This window comes from Crocodylus siamensis, chromosome 2, assembly GCF_052110815.1.
Source record: "Crocodylus siamensis isolate JL-2025a chromosome 2, ASM5211081v1, whole genome shotgun sequence".
Lineage (NCBI taxonomy): Eukaryota > Metazoa > Chordata > Crocodylia > Crocodylidae > Crocodylus > Crocodylus siamensis.
Genome location: NC_143396.1, coordinates 131,734,459 through 131,747,696, shown reverse-complemented (window position 1 = coordinate 131,747,696; position 13,238 = coordinate 131,734,459). Strand labels below are relative to the sequence as shown.

The 13,238-nt window shown below is 42.7% G+C and overlaps 1 long non-coding RNA gene across 2 annotated transcripts in view; it reads right to left on the bottom strand.

Moving 5' to 3' along the window:
- The window catches only part of LOC149870784 (uncharacterized), a 96,869-nt gene extending 92,911 nt beyond the window's left edge, over positions 1-3,958 (bottom strand). Inside the window, exons 1-3 of one of the 2 annotated variants that reach the window (XR_016440492.1) lie at positions 3,730-3,958; positions 3,401-3,484; positions 1,165-1,413 (exon numbers count right to left, since the gene is read on the bottom strand). This is a non-coding gene — a long non-coding RNA (uncharacterized LOC149870784). The remainder of the gene's footprint in view (positions 1-1,164; positions 1,414-3,400; positions 3,485-3,729) is intronic. The other variant, XR_016440494.1, reaches the window with a different exon arrangement.
- Positions 3,959-13,238: the final 9,280 nt, after the last annotated feature.

Here is a 13,238-nt window from a genome sequence, read left to right as displayed (position 1 = left end):
TTTCCAAAGCAACATTAGAAGATACAATTCATGCTTCCAAATGACATCTTTTGGCACCACAAAAGATATCAGAGAATCTGGCTACATGCCCACATTTGAAGTGCAGGGCCAGGTTTATCAGCGGATTGGAAGGCTGATGCCACTTCCAAATGAAGAGTCCAGATTCCTGCAGATCTACTTCATGGGTGACGATAACAAGAAATAATGGCCATAAGTTTACGGAGAATAGATTCAGGCTAGATATCAGGAGGCACTACTTCACAAACAGAAGAGATTTGACTGGTTTCCTCAACTGTTTCATATTTGAGGCCCTGCTAGAAGCTGTAAATTTAACATGGAAAATGTCCAGCCCTCCTTAAGTCCTGGGTTTTCATTAACAATGTGTATTACAGAGACTTTTATAGATAGGCTTATGTTTGAAATCCATAAAATTTCCAAGATATTATTTGCCCCCCCCACTGAAAATGGCATTTACAGATGCTTGTTCTTGTGATAAAAAAGCAGCAAGAGCTAATGCTGAATTGTTATCCATCAACCATAAGAGAAAGAAAATATGCCAGCAAGGCTATTATTGGTGGAATGCCCTAGCAGGGGCCAAATAACTTTGAGCAGCCTTGACTTAGAACTCTGCACAGGCTAATATCCATAGTGCTGCTGATCCCAACACATCCTCTTCTGCATCCCCTGCTCCCTTGGGTAGGCTACATCTCAGACCTCTTGGGGAATCTTTTTGGAGATGTACAGCTTTCTCTGAGGTACAAGGACTTAAGTTAAAAATGACCCAGAGGAGGTACAGACACCACTTCCCTGCTGCTGCTTGAACAAAAGGAATTGCACCACTGAAAATGGGGGCTGGGGTGGTGTGGGCACCAAGGCAAATGGTTGACATTCTAGAGGTTGCAAATTTGAGGCTGTAGCAGAAGCACTTACAGTGCAGCCGTGTCAGATTCCAGCAAATCTGTGAATTCTGGTAAATACCTGTTCACACAAGGCCACTGAAGGTCCCTTCTTCACAATTACTGGAGCGGGTTTTCTGGCTACATGGGTTTAATATTTTGAAGTCTGTGCAGGCTCTATATTCATTAGTAGAGTGTGCTGTGCTGAGGGAAGGGACTGAATCTGCATTCTTGCCTTAAGAGAGAGTAAGAGAACATATAGCCTTACCCCTACCACAAAGTCCCTTCTTGACCTGGTACAGCTCCATGAATCCTCACTGCTGGTTTCAAACTGTTCCCATGCTTGTTGGCCAGAAGCCACTAGGGTAGGAGGAGGCAGTCAGATTGAGGGGTGAATACTGACTGGCATCAAGCACAGAGTAGAGAACAGCAACAGGAGACTTGGTACATATGGGTGGGCAAGGAGTGGTCCATTCTCTTACTGTGTGTTACTGAGATGGTTCTATCCTCCGATACCCTGTAGAGGGAGGAAATAGATGAGAGTGAGACATAAAATAAGGATAATGGGGGACAGGAAGAAGGAAGGAAGCAGAAGTGGAAGAGATTTGAGGAGGAGGAAGAGGAACAGGGAAAGATGGAAATTGAAATTTCTCAGCTGCCACTACTCTGGCAAAGTGGTTACTCATTGGGCTCTCACTGCATTTGTCCTGCATTTTGCCTTCCTGAACAGTTTGCCTATGGTAAATATTGTCACAAGCTGATTGTAGGGCTAAACTTTTCTAAACTCGGAGGATAAAGTTAGTTTCCTACATCCCTATTCAGGCATCTGGATACCAAGCTTGACTCAACCTTTTCCAGAGCTTATCTGGAGTTTTTGCATCCTCGACAATAGGCACGTCTACACTTGCATTAATGCACTGGGGTTTCTGTGCATTAATTTTAGTACCTGCAACTGGCGCTACTGTGCAGTAGTGCTGGCACATATTTTAAGTAAAGCTACCGTGTAGACTAATTCTACTGTGCATTAGCATGATACCACGGCTTTCACTAGGCCATGCTAATGTAAAATAGAAGTAATCTACTATGCATTTAACATCTCATGTAGACGTGCCCAGCTATGATAATAAGCTTACTTCTCAAGAAAGCAAAAAAGAGAGTTAGGCCCTGAGCTCCCATTTCATTGGGAGTTGGGGGAATATCTTTCATGTCTTTGACAGCCTCCCACCAAAAGCCAATTTATGCTGCTACTTTTGAAAAAAATTGACCAGGTCTGTTGTGCTTTATGTTCAGTATTGTGGTGCAACTTAGGACAACATTGCAGCTGAAAAATTCTTATCATCATTGATGCAGGACTGATGTAGATGGCTGTGTGTAGCATTTACCTTACAAAGACATGTTATGTTCCGGCTGTGAGGGAACGCCACTGAGCTACGTTCTGAAAACAGGTTTGGGAATAGAATGGCTCTAGTAGCGTAAGAGTCAATCCATTACACCTGTGTGAGATTAACGCAATGGATCCCCACCAATTACCCAAGTGTTCTCCACAGACAAGCAGAAAATACAGGAACCAAAGTGCAGCTGCTCTTCAGGCTCTCCAGGGTCTGTGAATGGGAGAGAACAGCAGCAAGGGAGAAGAGCATCTTATGTTACTATATTTGTACCATAGAGTATTTAGTGGGCAAAACTCCTAAATATAATGCTATTTTGGGTTTGAACAGCTAGAACTAGATCTTCTAAAGTTCTAAGTCCTCATGTAATTTGGGACATCTATAATTTTATGAAAGTCATACAGATTAGAAAATTACTTTTATTCTATTTATTTTCTATTCTATTCTATTCCAGACCTGCTAGAGCAATGGAGACCAACCCTTTTGACAGACATGCCACACATTAGCTCTAAATGCTCCTTTGATCCTCTTTCCCTGCCCAATCTGGTGCTCTGCTTTCTGCTCCCTGCCCAATCTACTGTTCTGCTTCCTTTCTTATCTGCTGTTTGGCCTACTTCTTTCTGCCTTTTTACCACTGCGCTACTAGATCCCTCCCTGGTCTGCTGTATTCCATACACAGAGGCTGCCCATGCCACTCATGGTACACATGCCATGGGTTGGCCACTCCTGCAATAGAAGATAATCCCTTTCAGGTTATTATGGCAAAGAAAGTTAATTACCATCAGGTCATGGTTTTCAATTAATTGATCTTCATGGCTTACGCCAGCTAGTGTTATAAAGAAGCATTTGATGCCAACTACACAGGTTCCAAACATTAAATAGAAGTATATCAGTGAAAAATGCCTGACTGAAAGGAATACAGTAAGTATCCTGTAGTTCTTTCTTGTGCTGTTAATAGCTGCTATTCAGAGAAAGAAAGAAAGATAAGAAGGAAAGTATAGCAATGATATACTCACCTCCCTCTCCTTGACACTTTTGATTTTTGTCAAATCAGACTGGTATGGCTTCATGTGCCTACTTCAGTCCCATATCTCTACTGAAAAATAGAAAACTTACCAAATATTTCCTTGAAACACATTGGGCAAGATCACCAGCTGTTATAACTCCATGCCAGTTGACATCAGATCAAACAGAGAAATCCTGAACAGCCATAGTTGTAAAGATGTTTAGGTATTAAAATATGCTGATGGGCACATAGTAAGAATTTCAAAATCACTTAAGCACCTGGGATTGGGAGCTTGTGAAAGTCCTTCTAGGTCTCTATCTGCAACTCTGGGGGTCTAGATACCGTTAAATACTTCACCCACTGTCCCAACTCAGTGAAATACTTTAAAGCAGGTCAATGGGAGATTTTGGTTGAATCACGATTGGGTAAAACCACATACCTGAGGATTTAGCAGGATATTCATTCAAGGGTCTGCCCAAGCCTAGATGGATTTCTGTAGGCAGCAATTCACAGGAGTGATGTGGCTGGTATTGTATTTACCTTCCTTTGATTCTTGAGGCCAAATGATCAAGTATAAGTTACAGCTGACTGGAAACAGATTTTTGCATGAAGCTAGAGTTCAGTTTAAACTCTCTCTTCTGGATTCATAGCAAGACTTAACTGCTCTTCTATAACTCCCCTTTCCCTTTACTAGAGATGTATTTAAAAGAAACCTTCTCTAAAATGAAGTGTATAAATCATATTACATGTCACTAAACAGATTGACCTACATAAGTCCTGGTCCTGACTTGGGTATTTCCAAATATAAAGCATCAACTAAAAGGTATTTTAAAAAGCAATGGAAACCACAGTTTATTCCATTACCATTTATTTTTCTTTATTAATGACCACATGGAAAAGGCTCATTTTTAATGGTGATTACCAGAAAACTGAAAACTCGCCAGTCATGCCTGTGTTTATTCTTTATGAAAGAAGTATTTGGAATATACATAGGCTACACAGGTGACTGTGATTTGTATCCAGACGTGTGTCAGCATCTATGCATGTTAAAATAATTTACATAAGCTTGATTAAGAGCATTCTTGCAAACAAGAGTGAATGGTTGCCACTGTGATTAATGACACTTGCTCTGACTACGTTTCTTCTTTTAGTGCAAAGGACCATGTAAAGTTTCTCAATGTATATAGAGTTCTTAGTGTTAGAAATGTCCTCTGATTTTTCTGCCTTTGAGGCTGTAGTGTGTTCATATTTAGTTTACCTGATTCAGGCAGAATGAAATCATCTATTCAAAAATTCACTGAGGACAGGCTGGGCTGTAAGTGGCTATGTAGTTTTAAAAAGCATTTATGTACCTTTGCTTCCCCATTCTTTACAATCCTTTTTCATCCTATAAAGGTTTAACTTCTTTATCAACATTCTTGTCAGTTTATCTCTTGCTTTTATATATTTTAAAGACGGTTTTCCAAAAAAAATCATCTCATTGCAGGTTTTGCTTTTTTCTAAGCTTGACATTCAGAATCACAAAAATCTAAAAATGTCAGTGCTGCTGCTGTGCTGAAAATGGATATAATGCATGTTAATGTAGACTTCAAAGGAGAACCAGGTTTTTATTATTTTAGTTTTAAAATGACAGAGCAGGTCTGTTTTCTTGAGTTAATCTGGAAAGCACATTTGAGTTGGATCAACTCATGGAGAAAATGGAAGGAAATATTCCTTTGCAAGCTGAGCATGACTGTTTCTTGTCATATTATTTTCTGCGAGTATATGAACCCCAGCAACTTTTGCTGGCCATTTTCTTTGGAACAGACTCAAACTCCTGGTGTTTGAAAGTTTCTGTATTCAGAACCATGCCGTCTCACTTTTGCCTTCATGTTTTATGGAGTCTGGAATGAAACTGCTGGCACTGTAAACAAATTGCAAGCACCGTGTAAAATGTAAATATGAACTTTTAAGCTTAGGTGACAATGCAATAAAAGCTCTAACAGTGCAAATAAAGATAAATCCAGTTACAGACACCTTTTAGCTTCTGCCTTAGAATTCCTGATGCGTTGTTTGAGAAAGTGAGGACAAATCCAGTTTTTCTATCTTCACTGACACCTGTCTTCCTTCTACTTGTTTGTATAAGAAAAGGTTTTCTTTTGCTACATTTTACTTCCTTAGATGGTCTTGATATTAGAAACCTTGTTTTTGTTTTTTGCCAGTTACCCACATTAGTACCTTTGTTCAGATGCTCTCCAGAGACATTTCTCTACACAAGTATGATGCCATTATATTGCTATGGAAAAGAAAGGGAGTGATTTTAACAATCAAATTTGCAGCCTTTCAGCCAGGCCAGGTAATAATAGGCAGTCCATAGCTAATCTGCCTCAGAAACAAGGCAAGAAATTAAACATATACATTGCTATGTGTATCCCTTAGTCCGTGGAGAAAGCAAGCTCTTTTCTTGATTCAGTTTACTTTGCTCTCCATCCCAGCCAAGACTCTGCCCCTTATCTGCATTCCCTGTTCCTGTAAGTCTGACATCTGCATTCCTGCTGCACATGATCTGCCAGTGCGGATTACTATTATAGGCTGTTAAAGGAACTCCCAGTATGTTTACTCCAGAGCTATGTATCTTGGTTCAGAAGTGAGCCTTAAATATTTAGCATAGCTGACTTACAGTCTTATTAGCAGGGTGTGTCTACACATGCATTTACTCCAGCCTAGATTTACAGCGCAATAAGCTATTGCACAGTGGCTGCATCTATATGTGATGCTATTTACACTTTAGCAACATGCTACAGTAATATAGTACCTAAAAAGAAATGTGTACAGTGCACACAGTGCAGTATGAGCTGTTCCTGCACAATCATTTAGTACTTCCAAAAGAAAGTACTAAATAATGGCACAGTAACAATGGTGCTGTAGTAGCATGGGTAGATTCACCCAGAGTGTGGAGTTTTTAGGTGGGTGGTTTTTGGGTAGGTGTTTCACATGCAGGGCCAGCCCCCTACCATGCCACCAGTGCACCCTGAGCATTACCCTGCTGTTTGTGCCCCAGGCAGTGTGCGATGAGCTGTTTGAACAGGCCAGAGGGGTCAGGGTGGGGCAATGGGCTTGGGCAGGCCACCTGTGCTGGTATACACTGCACGACTACAGCCTGGGTCCCAGGGCAACAAAATGTGAGTCAGTTGATACATAAAGGGCATGGTCTTGTGGGCATGGCTGAACTGATGATTGTGGTCAGTCATGGCCATTCACTCTCACTCTGCCCGCAGGGCCTTGACATTTCTGCAGCACTGATGCACCAACTAGCTGTCCCCTTACTCCTGCATCCCACCTGACAGGGCCTCATAAATATAGGTGTTTGAGTGCCTGCCCTGCTCAAACTGGTGGTGCAGCATCTCCACATTGCCCCAGAGTTCCACGAGGCTGACAACCTCCTCCTGGCTCCAGTTGGGCCCTGGGTGGAGGGCACAAATCTGTGCATGCCAGTGGTCCCAGGCCTGGACAGGGAGGATTAAGCCATGCTGGGTCCCGTACCAGCTCTTTGAGCCCCCGTGTAGCTGTCTCTGTGTTGCTGGCCCTGGGCAGCTATCAGTGGCACCCAGCACAGGGGCATGGCAAGGGACTGGCAGCCACAGAGCAGAGGCTATGCCCCGCATCACCTGCAGGCACAGGGCAGCAGGCTGGTGGTGCTGGCCCTGCTTCATTGAGCTGGCTGGCAGGCCTGGAAAGAGGCTGCAGCAGGCTGATGGCTCCAATGACAGTGGTCTGGAAGCAGTGCAGCTGGGTGGGGCCAAGGAGCACTGTTGGGGGGGTGGGAGGCAGGCACAGCAGAACTGTGGCCTGCCCAGGGGAACACACAGAACCTGCAGTGCCCTCAGGCTCCCTGGTGCATGTGCCCTAGGGCATACAATGTCTGCAGGCTTTTATAGCCTGAAGTCAGGGGCTTCCATAGAGGCAACCCAGCCTTGGAGCCAGACAGGCTCCCAGGCTAAAGCCCTGGGCCTGGCGTCAGACCAGCCCCTTAGTGGCTGGGCAGATCTGACAGCAAATTTGCTGCTGGGTCATGTCTACATGTGTGTTAGTGCATAGTTACTAGTCACACTTAACTTTGCTACCTGCATTTGTAGGTAGCAGATTTAATTGCTGCACAGTAAGCACACAGTTTTTACTGCACGTTAAGTGCACGCGCGCACACACACACACACGTGTAAATGTGCAAGCTTGCTGCGCAGTAAACTAGGCAACTGTGCAGTAACACACCTTGTGTAGACATGCTGACATTGTAGAGTTGCTCTGTGCATTTATAATTTTTAATTTAAAATTAATCTTAAATTAAGCTTTCTCTGGTATTCCTTTCCATGGCACTGTATCTTTCCATAAGGCCTCTGCTTCGATGACAAGTTTAACTCTTCTAGTTTGTTAAGCAATGTTCTTGTAGGATTTTTGTAGCACTCTGTTCAGTTTATAGGAGTTGGAGAGTGGAGGTGATAGGCTCAAAATCCTACCATCTCCCCACACCCACAATTGCTTGAAATTCAGAACTGTCAACCTCTGATTTCTATTTATCAGTGGTCTCACAGTAGCCTTCCCTCCCCCCTCCAGCCAAGATTAACATCCTACCGTGACAGGCGCCAGGCATATGCCCATTGAGAACATATGCTCTGAAGGTTCTAAGCACTAAAAAGTTAAGTGAAGTGGAAAGGAAACACAAACATGAAAAAAACCCAGTGATTTGCTATGGTAGTGGAGTGGGTAAGTTGTCTTGTTACAGCTTAACAGGGCTAAGTGCAAACCTGCTTTGGACTTTTCTCAAAGATGGCCATGAGTTGATCCAAACGTGTGGGGAAATGGTCGCTTGGATCTAGGGAGTCAAAGTGGCCAATTTTTTTCCACAAATTCAGAATAGGAACTAAATGTCCATGCAGCAACACTTCTGAGAAGGATCTTGGGGTTTTGGTGCATTGCAGATTCAGTAATATGATGCAGATACACACACAAAATTATCATTTGGATTGCATCAACAAGAATATTAGGTGTAATATATGGAAAGTGATAGTACCAATCTACTTGGCAAGGGTTAGGCATCATCTATAGCTATTAAGGACAGTTCTGAGCTCTACATTTTAAGAAGGAAGTGATGAGATGGAGACAGTGAGTGACCAGTATTATAAAAGGTTGGAAGGCAAGCTCTGTGAGGAAAGGTTGAGGTATGTTTAGCTCAGATAAAAGGTGATAAAGGGGGCATACGATAGAAGTTTTCAAATATTTGAAAAGCTGTCATAAAGAAATGGGCACTGAATAGCTTGTAGCAAAGCAGATTTTAGATTAGATACTAGGGAACTCTTCTTTATTGTTACAGCACTAAGGCAGTGGAATAGACTGATACATTGTAGAATTGTCTTACTGAGTGTTTTCAAGAGGAACCTGCATATGTATCCGACAAGTTTAGGAGTAGCAGTTTTGGACTTGTGCACGGGCATTGGACCAAATTACCATGAAGGTCCCATCCAACCCTATGATTCAATGGTTGCTTCTATATGATGCTGGCTGTATTGTTTCCTTGCGTGGTGCTGGCTAAAAGAGTGGTATGTCTGAATTATGGTAGCTCAATGGGCTACTAGGTTCAGATGGACTTGCCTTTCCTATGGACCCTACTGCCACTCCAATACATTATGGCTTCTTTCATTGTTTATCAGATTCCTTATGAAGTTTTCACAAATCCTTATAAATGCTAAATGTATTTCCTCTGTTTGGCTGATTGTTTTAGTTTTTAAATGTCTATTCCATGTTACAGCCAGCAATGGGATCCTCTCCTGGGAAGGGATGAAAAAAAAAGAATGATAAACAGTGGGGAAAAAAGCAATACGTAAATGCAGAAGTTTTATCCTCTGAAAATTACTGAGACATACCAGTCCCTGAATGAATAAAAACAGAACATGCCAACATTTCATCACAAACTTGCATCAGAACTTCAAATAGAATTTTTACATCCATCCACTAGCATGAAGTATTTATAATTATTGTGCCAGGAAATTTAGCCAGTGATTCTCAGAAATCAAAGGATTAAAAATAAAAGAAACATAAATGAATAACTAATTAAAGATTCTCTCAGTGCATTCTCTAAACCTACAATGTCAAACTCATTCAGTTGCAAGGGCTGACTGATGTTTTCAATTGGGTTCCCAAGGAGAAGTAAAAAATGTGCTGGCAGAGAGAGGGGTGATGTAGTGTGGAGAGCTCCTACTGATGTCAATAGGGAATTGAGGGGAAATAGATGTCAAAATACCTTTAAAAATTGGCCCTTAGTCAAGGTTACTACAGTATTCAACTATAGCATTTAGAAACCATAGCTTAATTCCCAAGTGTCCTGCTGGCTAGTGAATGCCTTTGTCCTTAGTTTACAGCCCAGACTCCCCACACAATGCATGAGGTGGGATTACGTACCTGAGGAAAGGATTGACAGAAACTAGCTGCGTGGGGAGCTGACCCAGCTAGGCAAGCAGGAGACACAAAGAAAAAGGGTGAGGTTGAAATGGAGAGCTTTTGGCCAGGTCCTGCTAATCAATTTTCTGAGATTTGACTTTCTCTCTTTCCCTTGCACAAGCCAAGTAAGCATTTAATTACTTATACAAGGTGGAGAAAATAGACAAATTCTCACATGGGCTGTGGAGAACATGAATTTTAATCCAGGTTTCCCACATTCCAAATGAGTACTCCCATTGTATAGTTATTTAAGAAGCAGGGATTCATGTACAGCAGTTAACTAAAGGAATGGAGTCCTCAGGTTAGAGAGAAGGGAGAACACCCATTTTGAGAAAACCACGTAGGACTTCAGGGCCTTGATTTGTGTTGGGTCTGCCAGCGGAGTATTAGCTGTTGGGTGACATCAGTACATAGACAAATTTGTCTGGACCTTGGAGAGGCCTTATCATCTGGAATCAGGGCATTGGAACAGCTAATTTGACCCCAGCTGGATCTTGTTACACAAGCGGGCCTGACTGCCAGTGGACCAACTGCTTCTAGCTGGGCTACTTGACTGCAAAGAGGTGGTTGCCTGCTTGCAAGCAGCAGTTCTGTCAGTGCACATCAGGCTGGTCAAAAAGACAGATGTATTTTGGTCTAGCCTTGGGCTTTTGACTCCTTGTCCCTAGTTTCCTGGTTCCTATGAAAAGGTGGCTGCATACATATTTGACAGGGATAGTCTAGGAATAGCAGTCCTGCACTTGAGTATGGGGGGCGGTTTCCTTGTTCCTACCTACTGATTCCTTATTCCATACCTTTGCTGGGACCCCTTTTCTCCAAACTTCCTGGCTTCTGACTCTCCCCGTCCTCTTTACTCTGGCTGAGATCTACCTTCCTGGCTGTGGCTTTAGTCTGGTGATTGCTCAGATTGTTCCTCCCTATAGCTACATCTGCATGATCCAGACCAGTGACTTTTGTCTGGATTCCTGTTTTGTGCTCCTGAATTTCTAGCTTGTAGTTCTGCTGTGGTGACCATTCACCTCTTGGTCTTTTAGAAACCTCTCAGCTCATTTGCCCCTGATCCCCTGACTCATGACTAAGCTGGACCTTGTCTGATTCTGTTCCCTTCAGTTATGACCATCTAGAGTCATGTGCCAATATCCTGGTCATCCCCTGTCACTTAGGCACTGGGGGAATTTAAAGACTTACTGAGGTCAGTCAGAAGCTGAGGCTGTCTTTGGTACCTATATGGTGGACTGAGGTGCCTAAGGAAGCAGATGGGTGTCTAGGTATTTTTCAGAATCTTAGAATTCTTCAGCTGAACCAGCATAAGGAAATCAAGAGGGAAAATTACAAAGACACCTAGCAAAAATGACTAAGTCTAGTGTACGATTTTATACTGCTGCCTGTGACGGGGAAGATCACATGGTCAGTCTCAGTGTTGGCCCACCCCTCTGTCTAGGGCAGCCCATCCTGTCTCTCCTGCCACAACTTGCAGTTCAATAATACAAGATGAAATAAGTGGGAGGCTGCCCATTTAATGCCCTGATGCCATGGGCTCTACACATGGCTCTGATCTACCCTTACTGTGTCCCATGCCTCACAGATGGCATCTAGATTTTTATTACACTCTGGCTCCAGGCTGGGCCAAACTCAGTCCACTGTTGGGCCTCTCACACACTGCGCTGTTCTAGGCCTCACTCATACTGCCCCCCTTTCACTGGGGCCTCTTTCACTCCACACTCTCTCACCATTGTCTGCAGAAATGTTCTGTATTTTTCAATCATGCACTCTGGGTTTCACACCCCTTTTGCAAGAAGTTTTAAACAGAAGATATTTCTGTCAGTAAATGGAAATTGTACAACAGAGTCTTTTGATGATATAATACACTGGTGGATGTGAGTTTACATGTTGCTTCTGTGGCAGATACAGAGTCTGTATGGGCATGAGTATATTGCTTTCCTGATGAGCCCAGGGCTGCTAAGAATCAAGTGCCACTCCATCTATGGCATGCCTAAACACCTTTAGAGCACACCAGACACTGAGGTCTCAAGAATGACCACAGAGAGATGCTCCTGCAATGGCTTCACTTTGTGTTTCCAGATTTGGTGCTTATGAGTGAGAACTGGTAGCCAAACCATGATTGGGAGTGATCCTGAGAGGACAGACTGGGGAAGTGGTATAGAGTCATCTTAAATGGTAGTAACAGGCAGCACAAGCTCTGTTATCCCGTTGGAGAACTAGGTGGACATAAGAATTAATGTGGGTTTACAATTACCTCAATGTAGAGCTACTTTTCCTTTTATGAGATCTGGGGCATGCCTCTTTTCTAAAGCCAAAGATAATATAGTGCCCCCTCTTTACAAGTGTACCATAATATTGCACATATAAGGTTTTATCCTGTGAAATGCTGACCACTTACCATAAGGACTTTTAAGCCCCTGACCCAAAGCACTTGGTTTTGCTGCCTTCAGCTCCCATTAAAATCAATGGTAGCTAAAGGCAGCATATGTGAGCAAAGCAACACATCTAAGGTTTTGAAAAGGAAATAGATAGCATTGGATATCACCATTCCTTGCATGCCCAACTTGAGACACATTTAAAAAGGCGGATTTTGAAAAAGTGGCAGGCATCTCCTGGGTTGTTTTAAAAGGAGAATTCTGGGTTGTAACAGGAGTTTTACTTGCAAATCAAGGGAAGTGATTATTTTGCTCTATTCAGCACTTGTGAATCCTTGAAGTCCTGTGTCTAGTTTTAGGCCCCACACTTCAAGAAGGACATGGACAGTTTGGACAGAGTCCAGCACAGGGCAACAAAAATGAACAGGGGCCTGGGGGAAAAGGCAATGGCTCAAACTGTAGCAGGGGGAAATTAGGTTAGAGGTTAGGAGGAACTTTTCTGACTATGAGGGCAGTCAGGCATTGAAACAGTCTACCTAGGGAAGTTGTGGTATCTCTATGCCTGAAAGATTTCAGAAGCTGGTTAGACAGACATTTGTCTTAGATGGTTTAGTCGAGGCTGATTCTGCCTTAAGCAGGGAGCTGGTCTAGATGACCTTATGAGGTTCCTTCCAGCCCTACTTTCCTATGATCTCATATTGGCTATCCAGATGATGAGCCATTGTAAAACACTAGGCATCTTTTAAAATCTTTATCCATGGAAGTTGAGGAAATTAGGGGTCAATCCTACAGGATAAGCCCTTTCATCTCTTAAAACATCATGTTATATAGCCTTCCTTTATATCCTTCAGGTGGTGGTAATACTCTAATAAGTATTCAGTTATTTTACTGCCAACTGCAAAACTGAATCAATCTTGGTGCCACTGTTAAATACCGTGTGATTTAGTGTGTCATCAAAAACTGCATAAGCTACCTATTAGAAATGTATTCAAGCTTCAGCTAGAAATTGACTGCTTGCAGCTCTCCTTGCAGTAAGAGTGCAGAAATAATTTATACAGTCTTTACTGAATTATCTAAACATACTTAATTGCACAAGATA